Genomic DNA, 5,381 nt, shown 5'->3' on the forward strand with positions numbered 1-5,381 from the left:
ACTATCCAAAAGATGTTCTAAAACTAAGAAATACAATGTCTGAAATGAAAAAAAAAAAAAAAAAGCACAGATTGGGCACTATGGAAGAAAATAAGAATGAATTGAAGACAGTCCACAAAAATGATGCAAACTGAAGCACAAACTTTAAAAGAATAAAAACAAACAAACAAACAAAGCCTCAGTTATCTACAGGTCAATATCAAGCACTGGTAAATATGTGTAAAAATGTTTTTAAAAATATCAGCCCACGTATCCAGCAGTATGAAAGAACCACAATTCACATAAACGCAAAGAAAGCACACTTAGGTATATCATTGTCAAATGGCTAAAACTCAATGATAAACAGAAAAATCTTAAAAACTGCCAAATAAAAAAGACACATTATAGACACACAGCAAAAACTGACAAGAGAAACTACTGACTTTTTAAATAGGAAATTATACATTTCAGAAGACAGTGAAACAACATTTTAAAATGCTCAAATTTAAAAAAACATGTCAATCTGGAATTCAATATATTGCACCAAAAAATATTCAAAAATAAAGAGAAAATGAAAACATTTTTGTCAAAAAAATGCTGAATTTGTTAGCAGCAGACTAAAATTCAGTGTTCAAGAGAATTCTTTTGAAGGAACGGATAGCCTATAGAAACTCAATTTATGTGAAGGAATAAAGAGTAGGAATGCTTAATACATAGTTAATTTGAAATATGCTTTTACACTTTCTTAATTTTTAAAAGACCACTGTTTAAAGTAAATAGTATTAACATCATATTTTGAAGTTTATAATATATTTAAAAGCAAATAGTATGAAACAACAGCCCAGAAATAGAAGAGCGGTAAGGAAAAGTATATTGTCAATATGTTTTACATTAAGTAAGAGGTGATAGAGCATTACTTTGAAGCAGAGGGTGATAAGTTACAGATGTACCTTGTTTTTAAAATAAAGATAAATGAAGGAAGTGTAGTTAGTTATATAATATAGGAGATAGGTGGATTTCTAAAGGTACTTGAATAATCCAACAGAAGGCAATTTACTTAATGAAGCAGCAAACTCCTGATACCAAGCAATGGGGAAAAAATGAAAGACCAAATGGTAACATAGAAAAACAATAACAAGATGAAAACTTAAACCCAACCATAATCATAATTATATTATTGGGGGGGTCATCTGAGTGCATATTTATGACATAAAATAATTTCAATTTTCTGTCTTTATAAGGGAAAATCTCAAGGGTCTGTATTTGAGGTTCACATTAATTGGTATTTTATTTTCTTAAAACCTAAACGTTGTCAGTTAAGAAGAAATCCACTCTGGGGTACAGATCTTGCCATTTAAATTCTAGGTTTTGGGTTTTTTCTGATCCTTGGTAAAGTTTTATCCAAGAAACAGAATACATACATATATATTCAAAAACATGAACCATTTTAAAGTGAAATAGGAAATTGAGTGATTTAAGTTTCGGCAGCCCTCACCTTTTTTTTTTTTTTTTCAAGTCCCTGAAAGACTGTAGCTGGACTGGTTCCAGTTCTCTTTGGGATAACAAGTGACTTGAAATTGAAAACAAAAAACAAAAAACAAAAGCAAAAACCCACAGTCTCAAACAAGGTCAGGTAATACCATTCTCTGCCCTGCTCCCAAGGCAAAAAATATGAACACTTTTAGTAACAATTCAGGATTCAGCTTTATCTCCTAACTGCCAAGTAAGTGGAAGTTCAACATCCTGATTATTTTTAGACATCTATATTTGTGTATATTGATATATAATCTTGTATTAGATGACAACTTATTTTTTCTAAGTCCAGCAATCATTTTTAACTAAAATCCTTCTATGTGTTTTGATTGCTGTTCAACTTGCTACCGTTCAGAAAAAGCAAAATTTCTGTAGCGTTCATCTCAAATCTTATTGCTTTACAACTGTGGTATACCTTCCATTAAAAATAAAAAGACGAAGCAGTCAATCCAGTGATTACGTTGACATGGCTTTCATTGGGAAGGAATAGAAAAAGGGGTGATGGCAAAGAGAAAACCAATAGACAAAAAGATAATGAAAACCAATAGACAAAAAATACAATGATTTTCTTTAAGAGGGAGGGAGAGAGAGAATGTTATATTCAAGAAAAGGAAAAACAAAACAAAACAAAACAAAACATTGAAAGCCCATGCGTGAAGCCATAGCCGAAAACATGTTGTATGGTAAGTAGGTTTTCTTTCTTTTTCCCTCTTATTTCTTTTTTCTTTTTTTAAATAAAATCTCCTCCCAAACCATCATCACTTTTTCAATCCTCCCCAGACCAGGCTTCATCTCCAGACCCTTTGTCCCCAGATTTCTCCAGTGGAGGGCCTTCAGAGGATTTCTTTTCTGGAAGGCTTTCTGGTTCCTTGACTTCTTCTTTAAGAGAAGGAATCTTTTCCCTTGAAGCCTTTGAAGCTATGGGGCCACCTGCTTTTCCTTTTGTCTTTCACAGGGCTTGGCATCACTGTAGCCTTTGGCCTGGGTCTGGGAATTTTCTTTTCTTTTCTCTCAGCTTTGGACTTCTTAACCATCATTTTCTTTTTCTTTTTTGAGCTGCCATAGTCACTATCATCAAATCTTCCACTAGGAAATCATCATTGCTGCCTGAATCTTTCTCCTGGAATGGTGCCTCTGACTCCTCTTCTTGCTCTTCTCCATTGCTCACATCTTCCATGAGCATCTCTCTGTGTCTGGAAGCTGCTTAAGAGGCTGCCTGCTGTTGCTGGTGCACATTTTTAGGATCTCTTTCATCTTCACTGTCCTCTGCAGAGTGAGAATCATCCTTCTCGGTCTTCACATGTTTTTCTTCTGAGTCCTCCCTGTATTCCTGTGAATTCTTTCCAGACTGCTTGTTACTTTTAGCTTCTTGGAGAGATGGTCAAATTTTCTTAGCTGGAAGAGCCTGAATCTCTTCCATAATCTTAATCAGCATCATCAGACTCCTGACACTGAAGAATCAATGACCTTTTGATTTCTGACAGGCTGAGACGTGTTTGTTGCCAAAACAGGTCCGAATCCAGAAGCCAAAGACCAGGACCCACCCACCCCACCCCACCCCACGCACGTGGTGCCACGCACCTTCAACTTTGGCATTTGGGGCTGTGGCTGCAGAACCCCAAGCTGCTGGCTTGTCAGACCCCCCCTGGATTCAGCACCCCTTAATCAGATGATTAAGCACCCCACTGCCCCCACTCCCCCGTGTCTTCAAAATGGATGAATCAAACCAGTCCTGATAATTATATTAAATGCCAGTAGACTAGACATTCCAATTAACAAAAACATATATCCAATCTGTCAGAAACACAGAACAATGTTCAACTCCCAATATGGCACCATTTGAAGAAAACACCAAAGAGCCACTTAGTGTCAGTTTGACATTAGACCCCCTTCACCCTGGCGGTGATTCATCTTGACTAGCATTGACATATATTCTGTATATTTTCTGCTTCATAAAACCTCAACTAGCTCCAATACCCAAATGTCTACAGAGCATTATATCTTCAAGCATAAACAATGGACAAGCAAAACCAAAGGACCAATTTTACAGTGAGAAGTATGGCAGTGGGCACACAACAATGGAGTCCACTGATCTTAATGCATATACCACCACCAGAAGCTGCTGGACTGACCTTTTAATAGAGTGGCTTATTGAAGTTGTGACTGAGGCACAAGCTCAGATATGTTATTATGTGAGGATGAGCACCGCCTTCAAGAATGCAATATATACTCTTAATTTGCAACCAGTGTATGATGCTATGTCTTCAATTAATAGAAATCATGGGTCTAGAAATCAAGATGTAAAAGTGAAAGTGTTTACCTGCTTATCATCACTTTTCTTAACTCCTGCATCAGGTCTTTGCAACACTGACCTCAGTAAAGGTCTTTGCAGATCCTGATTTTCCGAATGGTTAGCTGTTCTAATTGGTACCAGCAAGAGTTTCAATAGATTTTATTCTCTGGCAATTACCTGAGAACTCTGAACTCATGCCCAGAAAAAAAAAGCAGAAACACAGAGGAATCATGGACCTGAGGGGTAGTGTCCTTGATTATCACAAGGAGCTAAAGCTACTGTTACACAACAGAGGAACAAGTTTAGTGCTCAGAGGACACACTTGAACATGTTTTGGTGCCCAATTTGCACAATCTTACCAGTTAGTGAATAAGTGTAGCAGCCACATGCAAACAATGGCATCGTGACCAGGCTCTCAGTACCTTCAGATATGAGGTTCTTCATCATACCACTAAGTAAAGTTTCTAAATGAGTTTATTTTCTAGCCAAAGGTGAGGAAAATCTTGAATGGCTAGAATAAGATGGAGATGATGAGTAGCAGTTGTGGCCAAGAGGTTGGCTTCAGCACAAAACTTCCTAGAACATATTTCCTCTGGGAAATAAGGCCCATAGGAGTCCTAACAGATGTGTTCCCAGAAATTTCATGAAGCAAGTGAATTTAAGTGGCACGAATGATGAAATATAGTGAAATATAGATGCAGTCCTGTGCAACCCAGCATACCAGCCCTTTAGTACTGAAGGAATGAATTATGCTCCTAGCTGCTGGAAGTGTTGGTAGCAGATAGCTGTCATATGTGAGTCCTCTCTGCACACTGCTCTTAGCTAGAGAGAGCAAATTCATCCAAGGCTACATCTCCTCCTGGTGCAACCTGAGACCAACAACTGATTGATTCAGGGCCATAAACATCTGGCCACTTTGCTCCAGTTCAGGACAATTTTGAAGGTCTGTCCCAGACTTTGATATTCCCGTCAGATGAGCTGATGCCTTTTCACCCAACTTCTCTGAATAATCAATCTCACTTCCACTACTTTCACCATAGGTAGGTATTTACTGCAAGAGAACACTCTGCAGTAAGCTTTCTGCAAGTTAATCTGTCTCAGAGTTGGATCTGTACCTCCTATACACAGAAAACTGCAAAATCACTGATGAAAAGAAATTAAGAACTATCTAAATAAGTGAAAAATATATTTAATTAATATATTGCAAGGGTCAATATTGCTAAGATGTCCCATAGTGTCCTTTGGATTCAGTGTGATTCCATGAAATTTTTTTGCAATTTTTTGGTAGAATCTGGGAAAGTGATTCTAAATTGTGTATGTAAACATGTGTATCCAAATGGTCTAAAACAATCTTGACAAAGATGACGTTGGAGGATTTATATTATGTGACTTTAAGATTTAGAATAAGGTGCATTAATCAAGACAATGTAGATTGGTGTAAGGATGAAAAAAATACATTCAATAAAACTAAAAAGACTTAGAAATAGACCTAATATATACTCAATTAATGAATTTTCTACAAAGACTTTAAATGCAATATAGTGGAGAATAAAAATCTTCCTGACAAAAAATGCTA

General features: G+C 36.6%; 1 pseudogene; it reads right to left on the bottom strand.

Moving 5' to 3' along the window:
* Positions 1-2,278: 2,278 nt before the first annotated feature.
* Positions 2,279-3,108, bottom strand: LOC115522930 (annotated as a pseudogene).
* Between the last annotated feature and the right edge of the window lie 2,273 nt (positions 3,109-5,381).

The sequence above is a fragment of the Lynx canadensis genome, chromosome C2, assembly GCF_007474595.2.
Source record: "Lynx canadensis isolate LIC74 chromosome C2, mLynCan4.pri.v2, whole genome shotgun sequence".
Classification (NCBI taxonomy): domain Eukaryota; kingdom Metazoa; phylum Chordata; class Mammalia; order Carnivora; family Felidae; genus Lynx; species Lynx canadensis.